At 38.9% G+C, this 25521-nt stretch overlaps 1 protein-coding gene and 1 long non-coding RNA gene across 2 annotated transcripts in view; both read right to left on the bottom strand.

Annotated features, from left to right (window-relative positions):
* Nucleotides 1–25521, bottom strand: part of PDZD8 (PDZ domain containing 8) — an 83533-nt gene that overhangs the window by 10045 nt on the left and 47967 nt on the right. The window lies entirely within an intron of this gene.
* LOC145539433 (uncharacterized) lies at nt 11720–18150 on the bottom strand. Its single transcript, XR_014077793.1, has 2 exons — nt 16086–18150; nt 11720–12980 (listed from the first exon to the last, which is right to left on the bottom strand). It is a non-coding gene; the product is annotated as an uncharacterized LOC145539433 (long non-coding RNA).

Genomic DNA, 25521 nt, shown 5'->3' with positions numbered 1-25521 from the left:
GGACTCTGCCAAATAATCTGCTAATATCCACATATATCACTGTCTGTAGTGCTTTAATTGATAAATCTCACTTAAAAGCCAGAAATTCAATTCTCCTCCCTAATGATGCTGGCCTAATGATGCTATTGAAAGTTGTTCTTTAATATGGGTGTTAATGGATATTGTAAAGTTATTTTTATATTACAAAAAATCTTACCGATATTAATAATATGTTCAAGAAATGGGAAATGTAGTCAAGTTTTTGACTACATAAAGGTTTACAAAAAAATCTACCAAAACAATCCTTCCATAAAACATTATTTCTGTTTAAACCTCCAAAAACATTGGTCCAATTCTTGCCTCATGATATAGTAAATAATCACCTTATAATGTTAAAAGCGTTTTTCAGTTAATAAAAGCCCTAAAGAAAACTTTCTTTCAAATCCATGAACATATATGTATTCTTAATATACAGAGTACCAAAGCTAAAAAGAATGCAAATTCTTCTACTTCCAAAAAGTTAACAATGGCAAATGGGTAAAAAAAAGAAAAAAGCTAAACTGTATGAGTCTGAGAACTGTAAATTTTAAAAATTAACATTTAGAATGTGCTTTTTTGTGATCTACTCAAGTGGAATGGAGATTGGTGGGGGGAGGTGGGGTTGAGAAGGGAACTGAGTCCAATACAGGCTTCTGCGCAATTCAGTTTATTTTCTCCCTACCAATCATATTATTTCCTTTGCTCTTCTTATTTCAAATGATCCTTGAAGTAAACAATCCAGATGGAAAAAAGGTTTTTAGTATGAATAATTAATAAGGGCAAATACTAAATTACTTCCTTCTCCCCTCAACTTTTATACTGATTATTGGTAAATGCTCTTAATTTCATACACAGGGTACAGAGCTTAAGACACTATTTATTTCCTCTCTTTTCTTATTAAAAGCTTATTTCCTTTTAAGCTGATACTGCTGACCCATCTACTTTCAGAATTAGTCCCACCTTCTCTGAAATACAAATTTAAAACTTACAATTAAGTTGTGACAACGATTCAAAAGTTTTAAAGTAGAAAAACCCCTCTTAATTAATAACCTGAGAAAAATTTTAAAGAAAACATTTAAAAATGAGTATCATATAGTTTTTATTTTAATGAAAATTTAAGATAATGTTTACAAGACCATTCAAATATGCCATACTTTTAAAACAAAACTGACATGTCCATTGGGGTGAAACTATTTTTAAATTAAGAATAGCAAAAAAATTATATAATTCTCCCCTATATACATGTATCTATATTTTAAATTTTTATATGATTATTGGATATACCATGTACTATAAAACATATGACAAAACAGAACCTTTTAAATGATGAGGTGAAAATAAACAGAAATCCTAAATATTTTCCTTACATCTGGTAACAAAATTTTAGGGAATTTCACTAGTAGATGAGGATAATAATCATAATCAAGTGGAGTTGATTCAGGAATTAAAGTTTGATTCAAGCAGCCAGGAGTCAATCGTATAATTCACTTTCTACTTTCTAAACTCTATCATCAAAGTTGATAACTATTATATTTATTTTTAAACTATTTTAAGCCATCAAGGTTGACTGAAAGTCAGCTACATTTAAAACACTATTAACTATATAAATATTATTTATTGAGAATCTGGACACCTTTACACTTTCTGTCTTGTATAGTCTTTTGTTTTTCTTGGAGGTTTTTCTTAAAACAACATAGCTTTCACTTTAAATGCAGGATTTAAGTAAGCACTGTTTCTGCTGCTGCTCCTAAGTCACTTCAGTCGTGTCGGACTCTGTGCGACCCCATACACGGCAGCCCACCAGGCTCCGCCATCCCTGGGATTCTCCAGGCAAGAGTACTGGAGTGGGTTGCCATTTCCTTCTCCAAGGCATGAAAGTGAAAAGTGAAAGTGAAGTCTCTCAGTCGTGTCCGACTCCTAGCGACCCCATGGACTGCAGCCTACCAGGCTCCTCCGTCCATGGGATTTTCCAGGCAAGAGTACTGGAGTAGGTTGCCATCGCCTTCTACATGTTGCCAAATGCAGTACTTATCTGGGTGAAATACTGCTTAATCACGACTGTTTCTGCAATTAGCTCTTAAATGCACCTATCCATTTGTTTACCTATTAAATTATTTAGCATTTGGTCAAAGGGAAGTTTTTCTTTACCCCTCCCTCATTCCTGCCTAAAAGAAGCCAGTTAATAAATGCAGAAAGAATGATTAGATTTGAAAAATCACCCTTTTGTAATCTCCCTAAAGGGGAGAGAAGTACTTAGATTAAAAAAAGAGAGAGACAAAGACTAAAGAGATGTAACAACACAATGCAATGTGTGAATCTTGGTAAGACGCAAGCTTAGGGGGAAAAAAACCTCACAAAAACATTTATGGGACATTGCTGCTAAGTCGCTTCAGTCGTGTCCGACTCTGTGTGACCCCATAGATGGCAGCCCACCAGGCTCTGCCATCCCTAGGATTCTCCAGGCAAGATGGGACATTGAGAGCTGAAACTTTGGTGAAATTAAAGAATTATTAATTTTTTATGTGTGATGATGGTTATTATAGCATCTACCTACCAATAGAACATGTAGTAAAATGTTCTATTTTTAGAAGATTCATACTAAAATACTTAGAGGTGAAATACAATGTCTTCAACAATCCTTGCCTATGACTTTAGGCAAATATTAAGTTCTGTGAATGTCACTGACAAAATGACACGTCTTTTTCATATGTGGAGCTGTGAAAAGTTTCAGTATTTATTATTATTATTATTAGTAAGACTTGGCACCACTAGTGAAAATGGGATACAAAAGGAAATTTAAAAACCAATCTGCTGTAAATGAACTTAATATACTGCTCAACAAACAAGGCAAACATATCATGAAACAAACATTAATTCAGGACATTAGAATATTTAGACTGTTTTATATCGTACAAACGTTAATTTTATAGGATCAAGACTGAGAAGCTAAAAATAATTTTACGATCACATGACTTTAAAAACTGTCTCATTAGAAAAGACAAAGATGGTGACTGATGTCAACATTCAGTAAGAGAACAGCAGCCGGTTCAAACCCACTAGGAGAAGAAGGGGCTCAAGCATGGTCTTTATTAAGACTTCTAAAAACTAGAAACCAGTGCAATGATGATAAATATCTACCTTTTCACAAAATAATGTTTTCGTATTTCTATCTAAATTATGTTTCTATCCCACTAGAAAGTTTCCTCTATAGAAGACTAAAGACATATCAAATGAAAGGAGAAGGAGCCAAGAAAAGCAATAGCAGGGAGAGAACAAAATTATATTTCTTATGGACAAATAAGAACATATATTTTGAATGAGGAGAGTGAAAAAGTTGGCTTAAAACTTAACATTCAAAAAACGAAGATCATGGCATCTGGTCCCATCACTTCATGGCAAATAGATGGGGAAACAATGGAAACAGTAACAGACTTTATTTTTTGGACGCCAAAATCACTGCATCACAGCAGACGGTGACTGCTATCATGAAATTAAAAGATGCTTGCTCCTTGGAAGAAAAGCTATGACAAACTTAGACAGCATATTAAAAAGCAGAGACATTACTTTGCCAACAAAGGTCCATCTAGTCAAAGCTATGTTTTTATAGTAGTCATGTATGGATGTGAGAGCTGGACTTCTAGAAACCTGAGCACCAAAGAATTGATGCTTTTGAACTGTGGTGTTAGAGAAGACTCTTGAGAGTCCCTTGGACTGCAAGGAGATCAAACCAGTCAATCCTAAAGGAAATCAGCCCTAAATAATCATTAGAAGGATTGATGCTGAAGCTGAAACTCCAATATTTTGGCTGCCTGATGCAAAGAACTGACTCATTGGAAAACACACTGATGCTGGGAAGGATTGAAGGCAGGAGGAGAAGGGGACAACAGAGGATGGGATGGTTGGATGGCATCACCGACTCGATGGACATGAATTTGAGCAAGCTCCGGGAGTTGGTGATGGACATGGAAGCCTGGTGTGCTGCAGTCCATGGCGTCACAAAGAGTTGGACATGACTGAGTGACTGAACTGAAGTGAATTACAATAAAACACCTTTTACTAAGAAAAAGAAATAGCCTTTCATTCATTACCTATCATAGAATCCTACATGTTCTGATTATCCTACAGAGAAAAAGTCCTACAGGAAGTTGTTTTGTAAATGTATAAAGAGTTTGCAACTAATGTATAAAGAGTATAAATGTATAAAGAGTATAGCAACTAATATCTAGTTGCTATAAACATGTTCCTGAACAAGTACTTTGTGGCATGGCAGATATTTTATAAGAGAAATAAGAAATGAAATTAATACTTCCCATAGGCTTAGTAAAATAGTCACTAATGTCTGCCAAATTCTCCTCCTCTCTGGGACTATGTCCACAATCCTTTAGTCCTTCCTACAGTTACGGGCTTCCCTGGTGGCTCAGACAGTAAAGCGTCTGCCTGCAATGCGGAGACCTGCGTTCGATCCCTGGGTCAGGAAGATCCCCTGGAGAAGGAAATGGCAACCCACTCCAGTTCTCTTGCCTGGAAAATCTCATGGACAGAGGAGGCTGGTAGGATCCAGTCCATGCGGTCGCAAAGAGTCGGACACGACTGAGTGACTTCACAGTTACAGTGGGAACAGCCATGCTTATATAACATGCTTCTACTGCCTTGCCTCATTGGATGGTCCAGGGGCACAAACCTGGCGCAAGCTGTATCAATCAGAGTCCTGTCCTGGCTGGTAGGTATTCAGATTCAGAGATTCTTTGAATGGAATAAACATAAACATGGCTATAGGTGTCTGTGTATCTTCTTATGGGCTGGGAAGAGGAGAAAGCCAGTCTACAGGGTGAAGAGTAAAGCACTGAACAGCCAGGAGCAGGGAGGAAAGAGAGTGGTTTAGTTTCTGGTTCCAGTTTGTGGCTAAAGCCTAGCTGCATTCCTACTGAAAGCTATGTAGAACCTAGCCCACACAACCATGAACAGTAGCCCTGACACCTGACTGTAGCATGAAACACTATGGAATCTTCAGAATAAGTACTCATTTTGTGTTTAAGCAAGTTTTAGTAGGTATCTGTTTCAAACATGTTCAGGCTTACCAGGCCCTGTGTTAGAGACCATTGTATACAATATGTCATAAACTCAAATTGCTGTATTTATTAACCTCACAGCTACAAACATATTATGAGTGTAGGGCGGAGTCTGCTTGCACCTAGCCAGGGGCCTCTGCTGCCTGCCCCTGCAGGGACTCAGGGCCTGCAAGATGGGTCAGAGAAGGGAGGAGCATGAGGGCCGGCACTGTACCAGCAGCTCCTCCTGACACCACAGGCTGCCTCTTCCACAGACAGGGGCCTGTCTAGCAACTCAAGGGGACTCGAGGCTTCAGAAGTGGGGTGCTATCCTTGCCACCCTCCAACAGAATAAAACCAAGTCTCCCTAAAGCAGAGTTTCCTTACTGAGTTTGTGGTTATTCTATCTAAAGCTTTATTTCCTTTCTTTGTCACCTCTTACTCCAATCCTGTGCTAACTGAACACCAATCAACTAGAGTCATAGCTAAGATTACTGCTAACATCATTAATGTATCAAAATTGCTGTTGTAGATATCATCTTTAAGGTACAAACTCAAGTTGTTTCTCCAGGGCAAGTTTGGCTAACAAACCCCCAGGGAACACCTGGCCTGAGAATCATAAACCAGAGACATCCTGACTCCTGAAATTATGATTAAGGCATGACACATACACTAAGTGAAGAAGAACTAAAGAGCCTCTTGATGAAAGTGAAAGAGGAGAGTGAAAAAGTTGGCTTAAAACTCAACATTTAGAAAAAACTAAGATCATGGCATCTGGTCCCATCACTTCATGGCAAATAGATGGGGAAACAGGGGAAACAGTGGCTGACTCTATTTTGGGGGGCTCCAAAATCACTGCAGATAGTGACTGCAGCCATGAAATTAAAAGATGCTTGCTCCTTGGAAGAAAAGCTATAACCAACCTAGACAGCATATCAAAAAGCAAAGACATTACTTTGCCAACAAAGGTCCGTTCAGTCAAAGCTATGGCTTTTCCAGTAGTCATGTATGGATGTGAGTTGGACTATAAAGAAAGCTGAGCGCAGAAGCATTGATGCTTTTGAACTGTGGTGTTGGAGAAGACTCTTGAGAGTCTCTTGGACTGCAAGGAGATCCAAACAGTCCATCCTAAAGGAGATCAGCCCTGGGTGTTCAGTGGAAGGACTGATGCTGAAGCTGAAACTCCAATACTTTGGCCACCTGATGTGAAGAACTGACTCATTGGAAAAGACCCTGATGCCGGGAAAGATTGAAGGGGGGAAGAGGAGAAGGGGATGACAGAGGGTGAGATGGTTGGATGGCATCACCGACTTGATGGACATGAATTTGAGCAAGCTCCGGGAGTTGGTAATAGACAGGGAAGCCTGGTGTGCTGCAGTCCATGGGGTCGCAAGGAGTCAGACACGACTGAGCGACTAAACTGACTGACTGACATACAGTATGTGATTAATAGATACAAATTACTGTATACAAAAGATAAACACCAAAGCAACAAAGATTTACTGTATAGCACGGGGAGCTATATATTCAATATTGTGTAATAACCTATAATGAAAAATAATCTGAAAAAATACATATATAAAACTGAATCACTGTGCTGTATACCTGAAACTAACACACATTGTAAATCAACTATTCAGTTCAGTTCAGTCGCTCAGTAGTGTCCTACTCTTTGCAACCCCATGAACAGCAGCACGCCAGGCCTCCCTGTCCATCACCAACTCCCTGAGTCCACCCAAACCCATGTCCATCGAGTGGGTGATGCCATCCAGCCATCTCATCCTCAGTCGTCCCTTCCTCCTCCTGCCCCCAATCCTTCCCAGAATCAGGGTCTTTTCCAATGAGTCAACTCTTTGCATCAGGTGGCCAAAGTATTGGAGTTTCAGCTCCAACATCAGTCCTTCTAATGAACACCCAGGACTGATCTCCCTTAGGATGGATTGGTTGGATCTCCTTGCAGTCCAAGGGACTCTCAAGAGTCTTCTCCAACACCACAGTTCAAAAGCATCAATTCTTCGGTGCTCAGCTTTCTTTATAGTCCAACTCTCACATTCATACATGACAACTGGAAAAACCATAGCCTTGACTAGATGGACCTTTGTTGGCAAAGTAGTGTCTCTGCTTTTTATTTAAAAAAAGAAATGTCATGTAGAACAACCTAGTGGTTACCAGTAGGGGAAGGGAAGTGGGAAGGGACAAGACAGGAGTAGGGGTTAAAAGGTCTTCCCTGGTGACTCAGATGGTAAAGAATCTGCCTGCAATGCAGGAGACCTGGGTTCAATCCCTGGGTCAGGAAGAGCCCCTGCAGAAGGAAATGGCAACCTACTCTAGTATTCTTGTGTGAAGAATTTCATAGACAGAGGAGCCTGGCAGGCTATGGTCTATGGGGTTACAGAGAGTCAGACACAACTGAGTGACTACCACCACCACTAGGGGTTAAAAAACAGCAAACTACTATGTACAAAATAAGTAAGCTACAAAGATGTATTATACGTACAGCATAAGGAAGATGAACCTGCCTGCAATGCAGGACAAAGAAAGAAAGTGAAGTCTCTCAGCCGTGTCCGACTCTTTGCGACCCCATGGACTGTGGTATACCAGGCTTCTCTGTCTATGGGATTTTCTGGGTATGAGTACTGGAGTGGGTTGCCACTTCCTTCTCCAGGGGATCTTCTCGACCCAGGGATCAAACCCAGGTCTCCTGCATTGTAAGCAGGCACTTTACCATCTGAGCCACCAGGGAAGTCCCAGCAGGAAACCTGGGTTCAATCCCTGGGTCGGGAAGATCCCCTGGAGCAGGAAATAGCAACCCGCTCCAGTATTCTTGCCTGGGAAATCCTATGGACAGAGGATTTCTGGTGGGCCACAGTCCATGGGGTCGCAAAGAGTCGGACATGACTGAGTGACTGACACACACACAACAAGGAAGATTGCCAGTACTTTAGAATAACTATAAAGGGTATACGACCTATAAAACGGTGACTCACTATGCTGTACCCCTGAAAGTTATATAATACCTTACATTAGCTATGCCTCAATTAAATCACAAGGTGATGATTGATCTTGTGACTTTCTTACCCTTTAAAATAGCCCCTAAATCAAAGACCAAATTGGAGTGGATTTGAGATTTGTCTCCCACTCCCTTGGTTGGCACCCTACAAATAAACCCTCACTTTGACTCATACACCTGCTGTCAGTGTTGGGCTTCTACATCTTGGGCACATGAGCCCTGCTCCATAACAAGAGGACCCCCAGGCTGGCAGCTCCAAGTCCTGGAGTGTCATCGACTGAGAGGCTCTTGGAAGAGTGCAGGTCTAGGCATCTCCAAACTCATAAGTTGCGTCCTCAGGGTCTCCATGAGACTTGAGCTGCTGTCCCTACCCCCCAGGAGCAGCACAGTGGGCTTAAGAGAGTCTGGGAGGAGCAGGGATCTGCTGGAAGCCATACCTGTTGGGCAGGAGCAGACCCCTGCTCCCTGCCCTTGTAGTACCCTCATGTGCTAAGAAAAGTGGGCTTTAATTTCTGTAACTCGTATCTTAGTAGTTGATTATACTCTGAATTGTTATGAAGAAATTCTTTAACTGCGCTGTCAACACAATCAATATACCAATCTCTAATAGGAATAGAAAAAAATATAGGATGGAAAAGTGTTTTCTCTGTGGCTTAGCATGTATCAATTTGCCTGAATTTTGCTGAAACCAAAAGGTAAATTTCTACTGGAATAGAAATACTATTTCTAGTACTCTTTTGCATGATATACCAAAAGAAAAGCTTACTAATTGTCAAGAACTGCTGACACATACTAACTAAACAGCAATTACCTGAGCTAAATCACTAGTCAATACATACAAGATTGCAGACAGCCTGCATTTAACTTCACCAATAATGCTGGACTCAGGTTAAAAAATTCTAACTGTATGTGTACCTATCTGGTGGACAGCAATTTAGTAAAAACACCAAGATAGCCTTTAAGAGCTCTCACACTCTGACATAATTTTAGCCTTTCCTGGACCCAGCTGTGATGCCTTATTTTCACCTAAGAGGTTGGGAAACAACATATTGATTTTTAAATCCCTTCCTAACAGGGACATAATTTTATATAATGGATAAGAAGAGGATATATTTTAATAACACATCAATATAACTCCTTTACAAACTGTTCTCTTACTTGAGCTTGTAACATTGAGCAAAAAACCAAAAATGCAAGAAAGAATAAAAGGGTCTATGTGAAAGACCCTTGAATTACTGTGACCAGGTATATATACTTCTGAGTATTCTTTCATCAAAAAAGCTTCTGAAAAAGACATCATGAGGACTATTTCCTGGCTTTTTTAGTTGATTAGGGGAAAAGAAGAAGGAGAAATGACACAACAGCCTGTACACAGTCGTACACAGCACCTGTATAAAACTGAACTTTTTAACAGACCACCTTTACTTGGCTTGCTTTGGGACATGGCATTTAAATTCTGAATATTTAGGGCCCAGTTAATTATGATTAAAGATTTATCCCCAAACTCTGATTTATATTTGAGAGGTCAAGCTTTCCAAAACTAGAACAACTTTTACATTAAGTATATGTTTCTGAGCTGTTTGCAAGGGAAATTTCGAAGTACAACATACTTGGCAGTGAGTGTCTTAGAGGTGTAACTTTCTGGTCATTTGCTTGAATACCAGATGTCAGATCAATTTGTTTATGGCTACAGGGCACAGAATACAGCCAGGCTTGGGACCAACGGTTTACTGTCCATCTCAATTAGAAGCAGCAATGAGGCCGTTGAAGAGCTAGAGCCAGATTTCACATTTTTTGTGTGTGTTATTAGTTTTTTTTCTAATTGGAACATAATTGCTTTACAATGCTGTGTTAGTCTCTGCTGTACAATGTGAATCAGCCATATGTATACATATATCCCCCCATCTTGAGCCTCCTTCCCATACCCCTATTCCATCCCTCTAGGTCATCACAGAGCACTGAACTGAGGAGCTGAGCTTCCTGTGCTATACAGCAGCTTCCTGCTAGCTAGCTATTTTACACATGCTAGTGTATATATGTCAATGTTACTCTCAATTCCTCCCACTCTCACCTTCACCCACTGTGTATTTTACCATCTATCACCTTTAAAAATCAAAACCATAATTGATGATTCCACTAACTCCATCAGTTAGTCATGGGACTCTCGACTACTGGATAACTATGCTGCTTTCAAAGATTCAACTAAATTCTCAACTGTCTTCCATTAAAGTTTATCACTCGACCAGAAAAAAGGAGATACTATGTTTATTAGCTGTCTTCTTTGAAACTCTTATCAGTAAAGAGAATTCACAATTTACTGTCTTTTTCAAAAGAAGTGTAACTCTTAAGACATACATATGGCAAATGTCTTGTTTTTATCACTTGGCAAACAACTGTCAACTCCCATAAACTTTTTCAAAGACCTGGCATTAAAGTCAACCACTTCATAAAGGTTTAAATCATAACAGATCTTAAACTCATAAGCCAGATAAATAAAAACAAAAGAATCTGTCAGATAAAGAGAAGTGCCACCACAGAAGTAAATTTTCATGCCCTGTCCCAAATGATAACAAAAATTATTTTTAAAAGAGATGGGTGTTTCTTAAAAAGGCATATATTAATAGTACAGGGGATAAACCCTAAATTCTCTCACAAAGACTTTACAAGTAAACATCTTTTTTTGTTAGTAGACTGCCTAAATTTTTAGTCATCACATCTTAATGAATAGGTAAAAAAAAAACCAAAAGAAACAATAAAAATACTGAAATAAACTCCTCAGTACTAGGACCAATTCAAAATTCTTCTTTGAAGAAAAACTGCAATGTCTGAGATGGCCTGTATTCAGTATTGGATTTGAATTTTAGCTCTAACATTTACTAGTTTTGTGGTCTGAGGCAAGTTGAGTTAACCTCTATGGGTCTTCTTTGTGAAAAGGGGACACTAATATCTACCACACTGGGGTGTTGTCAAGATTAAATGAACTCGAAGAATAAATGTCTAGTACAATCCAGGCACTTTAATTATCTCTCTTCAGTTGGATTAGGAAGACCTCTTTCTGGGATAAAAATACAAGTGAGACCCCTCAAGTATTAAAACGGAATGCCAGTTTGGCCATCTGATAACCTTGTCTCTAAAGCAACTGAATGGTCAATTAGGGCTGCATCCTTTCATTGCTTCATCTTAGAGACAAAAAAGATGTACAAATATGCTGAGAAAAAAAAAGTCCATTATAGCAATACAATTGACCTAAGAGATCCAAAGAATAATAATGATCCTTTGCCCAGGTTCAAAGGCTCTTAGGAAAGTAAGCTTATCCAAATGATTACCTTGCCATACACTAGGCTTCCTCTCTCTCTCTTTTTAAATGTGATTGAAGTCTGCATTAATATTTTGATCTGACACTAACTTAAATTTTACACAACCATTCCAGTGAAATAAAAAGCTCTGAAAAGTACGTCAAGTCTGAGTTGTTATGGAAACAATGCAGTGGAACACTTTTGCCCTTTTTAATTCCTTTGTCAAATAGAAACAGCTCTGATTCTGAATCACCAAGTCAACTCACAGTTTCATATGTTGTCAACCATCCTTCTGCAGGGTGATTTACACCTCAGTAAGAAAGTATGAGAGCTTTAGGGCTGGATCATTTTATTTTTTATTTTTCATTTTGAAATAATTCCAAACATACAGAAACATTGTACTAAGGGTTTCCATTTATTCTAAATCCAGATTTACCAATTATTATCATTTTCCTACTTTTTTCCTCTTTCATATTTTTTCATGAACCATTTGAAAATGAGTTGCAGACATGATGTCCCCTCACCATTAAATATTTAACTGTGTATTTCCTAACAAGGACATTTTGTTATATAAGCACAGCACAGTTATCAAGGTCAGAAGATTAACATTGATATAATACTATTATCTAATTTATAGCCTTGATTCTAGCTGAGATGCAATTTTGAAATACCCACTAAAAGCTTTTTTTTTCTTGCATAGTCTTTGATCAAGGAATCATTTAGATCAGGGGTCAGCAAACTAGCTATTTCTAAAAAAGTTTTATTGGAAAACAGCCACACTAATTTGTTTATGTATTGTCTCTGGCTGCTTTAGAATTAAACAAGTGAGTTGAGTAGTTCTGAGACTTATCATCTTGCCCACAAAGCTTAAAATATTTCCTATCTGGCCCTTTATAGAAAAAGTGTGCCAAACCATGACTTAATGAATGTGTGTGAATACATACATATATATACACACACACACACACACAGAGCCATTATATATTTCTCTACAACATCAAAAAATTGGAAAAAGTCCAAATGTTTACCAAGAAGTAATTGGTTAAATAGATTATGGTACACGGTGGACTATCATGAAGACATAAAAACAATAACATGTATTGAGATAAAAATATGCCGTTGGTATATTGCTAAGTTGGAAAAAAAGTAGGTTATAAAATATACAATCTCATTTTATTCTTATTTACAGAACCATATACATACCTGTGTGTATATGCTTGTATCTATAAAGTTCTTCTTAAAAGTCAGTAGTGGTTTCTCTGGAAAGTAGGAATATGGATGGCTTTTACAGCTTTATTTATAGCCGTCTCTCTTTTTTTTAATATGGGCAAAAAAAAGAAAGCTCATACCTATTTCCAAACATATATCATTTTTATCTTATATAAATTACTGATTTTACTGTTAAAATACACAAATATCCTCCAATTTCACAAATGAGTGTAACAAAAACTAAAACTCTACTTCATGATACCTACTTCCTTATGCTCAATGGTTTCCTACTTAGACTTGTGACAACATTTTCATACAGGTGCTAAATCACATCAGTCGTGTCCAACTCTTCATGATCCCATGGACTGTGGCCTGCCAGGCTCCTCTGTCCAAGGGATTCTCCAGGCAAGAATACCGCAGTGGGTTGCCATATCCTCCTCCAGGGGATCTTTCTGACCCAGGGATCGAATCTGCATCTCATTGTGGTTCCTGCATTGGCTGCTGCTGCTAAGTCGCTTCAGTCGTGTCTGACTCTGTGCGACCCCATAGACGGCAGCCCATTGGGCTCCCTCGTTTCTGGGATTCTCCAGGCAAGAACACTGGAGTGGGCTGCCATTGCCTTCTCTGCCTGCATTGGCAGGTAGGTTCTTTACCACTAGACCACCTGGGAAGCCCAAAGTGCTGATCAGTTTACAAAAGATAATCATCAGCTGTGATGAGCAATAGCTAGTTGATCTCTATCTTTCTTCTAATAGCCTTTAATAATCTTGTAGAGGTTTTTTAAAATAACCATCTGAAACTCTTAAAACAATACTATCCCTTCAGGAAGCTATTTCCTTGTCTTCCTCACCTTGTTATAGGAAGGATTTAAAAGGGAGAGGGGGATTTATAAGAATGTACAAAATATCAGATAGCACTAAAAACACTGGTGCAAAAGAGGCAGCATTTGGGTCAAGTTCAATAATAATAGTTACTGTTACAGTTACCATGACACTGGGCTAAGTGTCCAACCATTACTAGTATTTCTTTTTTAGAATTATGAAATAACTTGTTCACTGGCATAGAACTAGAGTGGAAGAACTGGACTTGAAGCCACCATTCATGGAGATGGCATAGTAATGCAGAACCCCAGCTCTGGAGTCACACCGCCTGGGTGTGCAGACCATCTTACCACCTGCTTAGCTGGATGATCTGAGTCAGTTACTTTCTCTGTGTCTCAGTTTCCTCATACATAAGATGGAGATGATAACAGTGCCTATCCTCAAGGAGTTGTTATAAGAATTTAATGCATGTGTCTTAAAATCCCAAGAGGCACAGAGAAATCACTGGTATCTTGTTGTTGCTCCTAAATACCACCAGACTGAACACATGTGGGCAAGGAGCTGTAATACACTGCAGGATCTCTGACAAAACCTAACACTTTTCTAAACTGTCTATTTCCTAGTTCTGTATCCTGCATCTGAGTGTATGACTCAGAAAATGAGCTATCTGGCTACGTGGATTTCTATGGGAAGGTGCTACTGTGCCTTGAACAGAATGTTTTAGTTCATGACAAAGTATGGACTTAGGGCATCAGTTTTACCTGGATTGCGGTGAACTGGAGAGTTCTAATAAACAAAACTCCAAACCAGTGTTTAGGTCTCACTAGTATTATTTCCTTAACTTGTTATCAAAGGCTCTTTAAAAAAAATTTTAGATTCTTACTATTCTTTTGTGAAAGAATAGTTCTGCTATTCTGCTTCTCTTTATACTTGAATAAAGAAATCTAAAAACAGAGCAAAGTGAAGTGAAGTGAAAGTCGCTCAGTTGTGTCTGATTCTTTGCGACCACATGGACTATACAGTCCATGGAATTCTCCAGGCCAGAATACTGGAGGCCTTTCCCTTCTCCAGGGGATCTTCTCAGGGATTGAACCCAGGTCTCTCACATTGCAGGCGGATTCTTTACCAGCTGAGCCACAAGAGATATTCCAAATAAAGTGTTCAACTTACCAGATATTAAAACTTTGAACAACGACACTGAAAATATTAAAAACAAATGAACAAAAAACAATAAATCAAAGCAGCACATTAAAAAAAAAATCTATCTCCGGACTGACCTCTGACCATCACTGTACCCTAACACATTACAGGTACAGTGGTATGTGTGTACTCAGCACATCCAGAATGAGACCTCCTTTCTCCTCTTCCTTTACCCTCCTCATGGCTCGTCTTTCTGGTTTTCTCTCTCATTCTCCAAAACCCTCCATTTCCAGTGGTATCTGAGCCACACTGATTCTATTTTCCACTTTCACCATTGTTCTGTTTTAGACTTCCATTACCCTTCACCTTTTCTATTTCAAGTCTTTCCCTTGTCAAATCATCCTTGATTTTACCCATTTGCTGCCAGATTTAGTGAACATTTTACTACCTACTATATGCCAGATATTGTACTAGGCATTTTAATATACAGAATCTCATTTATCTACTGGTGCAGTTGGTAAAGAATCTGCCTGCAATTGCAGGAAACCTGGGTTAGATCACTGGGTAGCAAAGTTCCCCTGGAGAAGGAAATGGCAACCTACTCCAGTATTCTTGCCTGGAGAATCCCATTGACAGAGGAGCTGGGCAGCCTACAGTCCATGGGATCACAAAGAGTTGGAAACGACTGAGCAGTATTTAAGAGACGAATAAGATACTTGTGGATGAGATAGGTTTGGGGACTTTAAGATCCTACTGCCAAAAGTGAAACAGCTAAGACTCAAAGTGAGAGCCAAGTCTGTTTAAATCAAGATTGTGATGACATCAGTTTCATTCTAAAAGCCTCCGTAACTGCTGTCTGGGAGTTAACAGTCAAATTTAACATGATCCCACTGCTTTCACTCTTGTTTTGCATGATCTACCTGCATTACCAAATTCTTTAGCCAAACTGGATGACTCAATGCATGCTCACTCAGTTGCTTCAGTTGTGTCCGACTCTCTGTGACCCTATGGACTGTAACCCACAAGGCTCCTCTGTCCATGGGCTTCTCCCATGAATACTGGGAGTGGGTTGCAAGAATACTGGAGTGGATTGCCATGCTCTCCTCCAGGGGATCTTCCTAACCCAGGGATTGAACCCAAGTCTTTTTATGTCTCCTCCAGTGGCAGGCAGGTTCTTTACCACTAGCACCATCTGGGAAGCCCCCAGTGTATCCTAAACATGCTCAAACATTCATACTATTTATTTGAATTTACCCTATGTTTTTCATCCTGAAATGCCCTCCCTACTACATTTCAAAATCCTATATATACTGTGAGGCTTGGCTCAAATGTCACCTCAAAATATTCTTTTCTGGTTTTCCCAAAAGAAAGCCATCTACCCTCCAATGGAACCTTATTATACTTTATTATGAAACTCTTTTAGAGCATTCATATGCTAACAGGAATATTGATGCTCCTCATGTTGTTGTTATTCAGTTGCTAAGTCGTGTCCGACTCTTTGTGACCCTATGGATTGCAGCAGCCAGGCTCCCCTGTCCTTCACTATCTCCTAAAGTTTGCTCAAATTCATGTCCATTAAGTCAGTGATGATATCTAACCATGTCATCCTCTGCTGCCCCCTTCTCCTTATGCCTTCCATCTTTCCTAGCATCAGGGTCTTTCCCAGTGAGTCAGCTCTTTGCACCAGGTGGCCAAAGTATTAGAGCTTTAGCATACGTCCTTGCAAAGAATATTCAGGTATGCTCATTATACTGCTGCTTGTTTCCTCCTCCTTGAAGGACAGGACCACATGCTCATCACCCTGCACCTCATGTTCAGTTTCCTCTTTCTCATACTCAATGCTTTATACTGACTTGATTTGGAGATACTTCTGTATTTTAACCTAAGTTCCTTTCTTTTCACAGAATTTCACAATCATATTAAACACAGAAAATATGAGACAGAAAATTGCATCCTTCATTTCTAACCAAGATGAACTTAAGAGTGGAAATGCTAAATAGGATTTACTACTAACGCTCAAAGGTATTTAGTTTATTTAAGAATCCAAATTATAGAGGGTTATATATGGTTAAAATTTCACTGAGTCCCTATTGAATTCATAAATATCAAATGGAACTAAAGCAGAGTTTTCATAAAAACTGACATTTTCAAAAAAGCTTTATTTGCTTTAATCTTTCTCTTCCTTTCGACAAGATTAAGACTGTAAATGGCAAATGGTTAAACAGGAGCACCAAAAAATACCATCTGCAAGGCATCTGGCCTTAAACAAACATACCAAAATGCCAACCCTGAAGTATCTAGCTTAATGTGTTTATAAATTTGTCTCTTATGTTCTTACTTAAAATCAGTTCTTTAGGGAGCTCTTTTCAACAGTTTGTATGTACACACATATACAATTCATGGACAAATAATACTCAGCATGAACTTCTAAAACTCTCCAAAACTAAGAAAGAAGTGAGACAAGTAAAATTTTAGATTCCAGTCATTTTATTTCAGGATATGTTGAACTACACACATTGGGTAAGAAGTTCTTCTGATATTTTTAATAACACCATTATACTATTATGTGGCATATTTGTAAATTCCTCACTCTGAAAACCAGGCCTCTTGAATACTGAGCAGTAAATCTCATTTTGTGGTTATACTTAACCTAAATATTTTTATTTGCTTAAAACATACATCAGAGATAGACTTGAAGGGAGAAAGGAGACAGAAATGTGACTAAGTCATGCTGAAAGTTTGGAAGAAATACTGTGGGGTCTAAATTTTACTAGCCTTACTTCCCTTTAAATTGTGGGGAGTTTTAGAAGCTCTTGCTGAACACAGGGAGGAAGTACAATATTATTAGCAGAGGCTAGAGGCTGGAGCATCAAGCAGATTTTTCCAGCAGAAGGTACAAGTGTAGTGAGTTTGTCCTGTGAGAAGTATGGAGCCATGAAGGCCACCAATCCTCCTCGTCCCCTCCCAGGACATTCACTGAACAACTGCAACATGCCAGGAATTCTAATAGGTGTAGGACACATAGCGTAAATAGAATAGAACATATCTGTGCTCCTGAAAGGTCTATTAGCAAGTACGTAGTGTGCAGTATTACCAAAGACCTTTTAAGTACCCTTCTTTTAGCATTTATCATCTGATTATCATCAGAGCTATGAGATTTACCTTCATAGACCCATAGACTTAGTTCCTTGACTCTGTAAATTTGATCATTCTATTGTTTACTTTTTATATTTATATTCTTCCATTCATTCGCCCACATTTGTCTTTTCAGCTGAAGAACATTAATTTTTTCCCATCCATTTATCTTTATATGGCTACCTCACTTCCCTGTAAAGTTTAGTTCTTTCTCCCTAGCTTATCTAGCAAATATAAATTTGTAGTATTATAGAAACCAGAAATGTACAAACAACTTATTCTGAGAATTTCATAGCTTTAAAATAAGCATATTCACTTTGTGACACCCACTCTAATGAAAAGCTGTCTTGTTTTGGAGGTTCAATGATATAACTGTCTATTTCTTTAGGGAACCTAGATTTCACATATTTTAGGCACAGTTTGGAATTCTTTCTTACATATTTGTCCTGAGAGCATGTTCTCAATTTTGTACCTCTTAACTGGGCACATTCTAGAAGTTTAATGACATGTACAAAGCTGAGCTGCTTTCTCTACACTTGCGTTGTCAGATGTAGTCACATGTGGCTGAGCACTTGAAATGTGGCTAGGGTGAATTATGATGTGTTGTAATGGTAAAATATGTACCAGATTTCAAAGACTATAAAAAAAAAGTCTCCTTAATTTTTATGTTATGTGGAAATGACAACGTTTTAGGTTTATGGGTCAAATAAAAGATTACTAAAATTGTTTACTGGCTTATTTCTACTTTGTCAAACGTGGCTATAAGAACATTTAAAATTACTTAAGTAGCATGCATTTTATTTCTACTGGAGAGTGCTATTTTATTTTAGATCATTTGTGAAAACTGGGCAAAGTCCTAGACTCAATCATCCAGCATATTTATACCTGGTCATTTTTACCCTGCTTCCCCTTATCCTTAAGGCAAATCTATTTGTGACAAAACATTCTCCTAGTAATCAGATGATTTGGGAATATAGTATGACTCTTCATCAAAAGCTTCTTGAAAAGTTGAGAATACATTTACTGTTTTCATTTCTTTTATATGTTTGTTTAGCATCTTCATACTAGACAGGAAAGACTTCCCTATACATTGCATTTTCTCCTAAATGACTAGCTTCTTTTTACCAAATGCTTCCTGTGTTCAGGGGCCCTAACCTTTACTCTGGAAATAAAGGAAGACTCATTCAGTTCAGATCAATTCAGTCACTCAGTCGTGTCCGATTCTTTGCAACCCCGTGGACTGCAGCACAACAGGCCTCCCTGTCCATCACCAACTCCCACAGTTTACTCAAACTCATGTCCATCGAGGGGGTGATGCCATCCAACCATCTCATCCTCTGTCGTCCCCTTCTCCTCCTGCCTTCAATTTTTCCCAGCATCAGGGTCTTTTCGAATGAGTCAGTTCTTTGCATCAGGTGGCTAAAGTATTGGAGTTTCAACTTCAGCATCAGTCCTTCCAATGAATATTCAGGACTGATTTCCTTTAGGATGGACTGATTGGATCTCCTTGCAGCCCAAGGGGCTCTCAAGAGTCTTCTCCAACACCAAAGTTCAAAAGCATCAATTCTTCAGCGCTCAGCTTTCTTTATAATCCAACTCTCACATCCATACATGACTACTGGAAAAGCCATAGTCTTGACTAGACAGACCCTTGTTGGCAAAGTAATGTCTCTGCTTTTTAATATGCTGTCTAGGTTGGTCATAACTTCTCTTTCAAGGAGCAAGCGTCTTTTAATTTCATGGCTGCAGTCATCATCTGCAATGATTTTGGAGCTCCCCAAAATAAAGTCTGTCACTGTTTCCCCATCTATTTGCCATGAAGTGATGGGACCAGATGCCATGATCTTAGTTTTATGAATGTTGAGTTTTAAGCCAACTTTTTCACCCTCCTCTTTCACTTTCATCAAGAGGCTCTTTAGTTCTTCTTTACTTTCTGCCATAAGGGTAGTGTCATCTGCATATCTCAGGTTATTGATCTTTCTCCTGCTAATCTTGATTCCAGCTTGTGCTTCCTGCAGTCCAGCATTTCTCATGATGTACTCTGCATATAAGTTCAATAAGCAAGGTGACAATATACAGCCTTGACATACTCCTTTCCTGATTTGGAACCAGTCTGTTGTTCCGTGTCTGGTTCTAACTGTTGCTTCCTGAGCTGCATACAGATTTCTTAAGCAGCAGGTCAGGTGGTCTGGTATTCCCATCTCTTTCAGAATTTTCCATAGTTTGTGGTGATGGACACAGTCAAAGGCTTTGGCATAGTCAATAAAGCAGAAATAGATGTTTTTTTGGAACTCTCTTGCTTTTTCGATAATCCAATGGATGTGGCAATTTGATCTCTGATTCCTCTGCTTTTTCTAAATCCAGCTTGAATATCTGGAAGTTCACAGTTCACGAACTGTTGAAGTCTGGCTTGGAGAATTTTGAGCATTACTTCGTTAGCATGTGAGATGAGTGCAACTGTGTGGTAGTTTGAGCATTCATTGGCACTGCCTTTCTTTGGGATTGGAATGAAAACTGACCTTATCCAGTTCTGTGGCTGCTGCTGAGTTTTCCAAATTTGCTGGCACATTGAATGCAGCACTTTCACGGCATCATCTTTTAGGATTTGAAATAGCTCAGCTGGAACTCCATCACCTCCACCAGCTTTATTTGTAGTGATGCTTCCTAAGGCCCACTTGACTTCGCATTCCAGGATGTCTGGCTCTAGGTGAGTGATCACACCATCGTGATTATCTGGGTCATGAAGATCTTTTTTGTATAGTTCTTCTGTGTATTCTTGCCATCTCTTCTTAATATCTTCTGCTTCTGTTAGGTCCATACCATTTCTGTCCTTTATTGAGCCCATTTTTGCATCAAATGTTCCCTCGGTATCTCTAATTTTCTCTAAGAGATCTCTAGTCTTTCCCATTCTATTGTTTTCCTCTATTTCCTTGCACTGATAGCTGAGGAAGGCTTTCTTATCTCTCCTTGCTATTCTTTGAAACTCTGCATTCAAATAAGTGTATCTTTCCTTTTCTCCTTCGCTTTTCGCTTCTCTTCTTTTCACAGCTATTTGTAAGGCCTCCTCAGACAGCCATTTTTGCATTTCTTTTTCTTGGGGATAGTCTTGATCCCTTTCTCCTATACAATGTCACAAACCTCTGTCCATAGTTCTTCAGGCACTCTATCAGATCTAATCCCTTGAATCTATTTGTCACTTCCACTGTATAATTGTAAGGGATCTGACTTAGGTCATACCTGAATGGTCTAGTGGTTTTCCCTACTTTCTTCAATTTAAGTCTGAATTTGGAAATAAGGAATTCATGATCTGAGCCACAGTCAGATCCCGGTCTTGTTTTTCCTGACTGTATAGAGTTTCTCCATCTTTGGCTGCAAAGAATATAATCAATCTGATTTCGGTGTTGACTATCTGGTGATGTCCATGTGTAGTCTTCCTTGTGTTGTTGGAAGAGGGTGTTTGCTATGACCAGTGCGTTCTCTTGGCAAAACTCTATTAGCCTTTGCCCTGCTTCATTCTGTACTCCAAGGCCAAATCTGCCTGTTACCCCAGGTATCTCTTGACTTCCTACTTTTGCATTCCAGTCCCCTATAATGAAAAGGACATCTTTTTTGGGTGTTAGTTCTAGAAGGTCTTGTCGGTCTTCATAGAACCATTCAACTTCAGCTTCTTCAGCATTACTGGTTGGGGCAGAGACCTGGATTACTGTGATACTGAATGGTTTACCTTAAACGAACAGAGATCATCCTGTCATTTTTGAGATTGCATCCAAGTACTGCATTTCGGACTCTCTTGTTGACTATGAGGGCTACTCCATTTCTTCTAAGGGATTCTTGCCCACAGTAGTAGAAATAATGGTCATCTGAGGTAAATTCACCCATTCCAGTCCATTTTAGTTCGCTGTTACCTAAAATGTCGATGTTCACTCTTGCCATCGCCTGTTTGACCACTTTCAATTTGCGTTGATTCGTGGACCTAACATTCTAAGTTCCTATGCAATGCTGCTCTTTACAGCATCGGACTTTGCTTCTATCACCAGTCACATCCACAACTGGGTGCCGTTTTTGCTTTGGCTCTGTCTCTTCATTCTTTTTGGAGTTATTTCTCCACTGATCTCCAGTAGCAGACTCATTGGATTCTACAATAAGGCAGATTATCAGGCTTGATCTTTGGCAATTAAACATGGCTGACCTTATCATGAAGGCTCTTCCACTCAAATTCCATCTCCCCACAGTCTCAGAGCTCTCCTTGCCTCTGCTCTAAAGTAATCCCACTAACACCACTCCCAAATTGTCTCCTAATTATCAGACTACCACACACAGTCTAATTTTTGTTAAGAGGTAGTAGGATTTAAGGGAACAAGAACAGATCCTATGGGCAAAAAGACTTTGGTTCTTTATAAATGGTAAAAGAATCCAATATTTCGTAGACTCTGAAGTATTACTTATGTGACATATTTGGTTTTACATGTCTCTTTTCCTACACTGGCAGTTCTTACAAAGTAGGCATCATCTCTTCAAATGTTTCTCTAATTCTAGTCAAAGTCAAAGTGAAAGTCACTCAGTCGTGTCCAACTCTTTGTGACCCTATGGTCTATACAGTCCATGGAATTCTCTAGGCCAGAATACTGGAATGGGTAGTCTTTTCCTTCTCCAGGGGATCTTCCCAATCCAGGGATCGAACCCAAGTCTCTAGCATTGCAGGCATTATTTTTTACCAGCTGAGTCACAAGGGAAACCCAAGAATACTGGAGTGGGTACCTTATCCCTTCTCCAGCAGATCTTCCCAACCCAGGAATCGAACTGGGGGTCTAATTCTAAGGGTAGGTTAAAAGAAAATGGAAGGGAATCTGATATAAATTATTTATCTCTCAGAATCAAATCCTTTCAAAAAATGAGGTTTCGATAGGGAAGCAGTAGTAGAGAGAAGGAAAAGTACCAATCAAATAAAACAAAAAGATAAAGTCTAGACTCTAGATGACTTCTTTTGACTTCATGATTTTGGGTGTGGCTGATCCTATCTAAAGCTCTTCTTAGAGCAGTGGCCAATTTCAAGTTGCCAGCTGACAACACATAACCCGCTAAAGGAATACATTCATTCTGATTAAGAGTTTCAAATTATTATTTATGGACTCTCCCCAAGTGGTTGCTGCTGCTGCTGCTAAGTCGCTTCAGTCGTGTCCGACTCTGTGCGACCCCACAGACGGCAGCCCACCAGGCTCCCCCGTCCCTGGGATTCTCCAGGCAAGAACACTGGAGTGGGTTGCCAGTTCCTTCTCCAATGCATGAAAGTGAAAAGTGAAAGTGAAGTTGCTCAGTCATGTCTGACTCTTCACGACCCCATGCATGGACTGCAGCCTACCAGGCTCCTCCATTCATGGGATTTTCCAGGCAAGAGTACTGGAGTGGGTTGCCATTGCCTTCTCCCCCAAGTGGTTAGCTGAATGCTTTTCAGGAGTTTACTTCTTATTTTTCAGACAAATCTGAAATGTCATGACATCTCCTAATGTCTTTAACGGTTCCCTTTGGTATCCACATATTGGGCTACCTAAGACATTAAGTGCTTCTGCTTTTCATACTGAACACGTGGCTATTAACAGTAGCTCTCTTTTGTCCATCTACTACATATCCAGGGAAGATTCTTTGCTAATTCTTCATCACCTCAAAGAAAGAAATAGATATTCTTTCTTCCTGTTTGATAGCGACATATTTATGCAGATGGACTGCCTTAACAGTTACTTAGATTTTCAGCTTTCTATCTCTAATTAGAGAAGGGAAAACTTAAATCTTACAAAGGACAATTGCTATCAAGGGTCTCAGGGCATAGTGTGGTAGGCTGGAAGGAGAGGGAATAGGGTTAGTATAAAAAGTATACATTAAAAAGCTTGTTTTAAAATTAAAACTTCTCTCCTATTTTTGTTTAAAATGGAGAACAAGGGAAAGCTAGACTGAACAGCCGGGTGCCAAAGGGCCCCCACTGCTTTTCCCTCTACCCCAGAATTTCCACATTCTGAGCTCATTTTCAAGGTGCCTTCTTCTCTTCTCCTCAAATGACCTCAAGAATTCCACATTATACCAAGAATAAAACAATGTTTGAAGACTCCAGTGGCAGTTTGGATAACTGATGGAAGAGAAGACATGGATGGCACAGACAGGATAGTTGAGAGAGCATAAAAGAAAACAGCATTTACAGATAACCTATCTTATGTCCAGGAGTAAGGGTAAAGCAAGTAGGTGGTCAAGGATGAGTGAACTCCAATTCTGGGAGGGTAAGACTCAAGATCTCTCCCTCTTTAAAACCATGTATGTCTAAGTGACATTTATGAGATCTGTTTGCTTTACCATGCACACAATAATGATTATTTGTGATCAATATGTTTAATATGTGTGCGTGCTAAGTTGCTTCAGTCGTGTCTGACTCTTTGCAATCCTATGGACTGCAGCCTGCTTAGCTTCTCTGTCCATGGGATTCTCCAGGCAAGAATACTGGAGTGGGTTGCCATGCCCTTCATCAGGGGATCCTCCCGGTCCAGGGATCAAACCAGTGTATCTTAGGTCTCTTGCATTGGTAGGCAGGTTCTTTACCACTAGTGCCATCTGTGAAGTCCCATGTTTAATAGATGTCAGGTTAACTGTATTGTCAATAGAGCTGAGCTATACTGTTGTCTTCATAGTTTCCTACTGAAATATCATGGCCTGAAAGTTTTTTAAAATCTGAAAACTCCTTAAACTTGTTCCTTAGTAAAAGAGAAGCAAACTATCATCACCAAACCTGTATAGTGCAACAGACTGAAATAAATCATAAAGTGCCCTGTCTCTTTTGGTGCAAGTAAATACATTTTTAGTATTGACACTGTCATCACTTGCAAGATGATCCTCTGATTTTTGTTTAAGTCTAATTTCCAATTTATTCCTCATTCTATCTCATGAGGAATCTTTCTTTACTTATTATTTTTAAAGAACAAACACTACCATAGAGTACTTCATTTACCCTATGAGCTCTTTACTGTGCAAATAAGCTAACAAACAGGGCACTGAACTGAGTGTCTGATTTTGATCCAAACTTTCCTCAGATTTCTAATAAGGTAGGAAGTAGGTTCTATGCAGGGTATTTATTAAATTTCTTTTCAATTATTCTCTGACATCCCAATTTAAGAAAAATTTCACAAGACAATTAAGTTCTTTTTCTTGCTTAAGCCACTATTCATTAGATTTAGCTAGGACTCACAGCTATTGCATTACAACTGTTCCACTTCCACCCCCAGCTCCAACATCTGTGCAAATACCACAAATTCAAAACTTTCCATTTATTAACGATCTTACCCAACTTAACAGCATAAGGGACATTATACTTTAAAAAAGGTTTGAAAAACTCAAAGGCATATTTAAAGTATGTAATTAAGTTTCTTTCAAATACTTTTTTTTAGCACAGTTATTTTTTAATGATATACTTTTTTTCTAGCCAAATTTGCAAAGTATCTCAAATTATCAAATCCTATTCTGTAATGCTTTATGTAGTCTTGAGAAACACTCTGATTCTCCTCCCTAGGGTTATTAAATTGAGACATATGTGATTTAACCCCTGGAGACACTTCAGTGCTGCTGACATTTTTGACACCAGATGTAATTACTAACCTAGAATTCCTTCCCCCAAACTACCTATGACATATGCTAAGATCTAAAATTATGACTCAAGATTAAAGTCTCAGTAACCTTTGCTGCAAAATATTAAAGCTGTCTAATCTCATATCTTTGCAAGTATAATAAAGGAAACTGAAAATGCCAACAGCAATGGCAAATTAGGACCCTTTCATATCCAGACAAAACAATGCTGGTTTTCATGTATT

The sequence above is a fragment of the Giraffa tippelskirchi genome, chromosome 2 (genome assembly GCF_054371585.1).
Source record: "Giraffa tippelskirchi isolate mGirTip1 chromosome 2, T2T-mGirTip1v1.2.pri, whole genome shotgun sequence".
Lineage (NCBI taxonomy): Eukaryota > Metazoa > Chordata > Mammalia > Artiodactyla > Giraffidae > Giraffa > Giraffa tippelskirchi.
The sequence above is the reverse complement of the archived record's forward strand: the minus strand, read 5'-3'. Positions and strand labels throughout refer to the sequence as shown.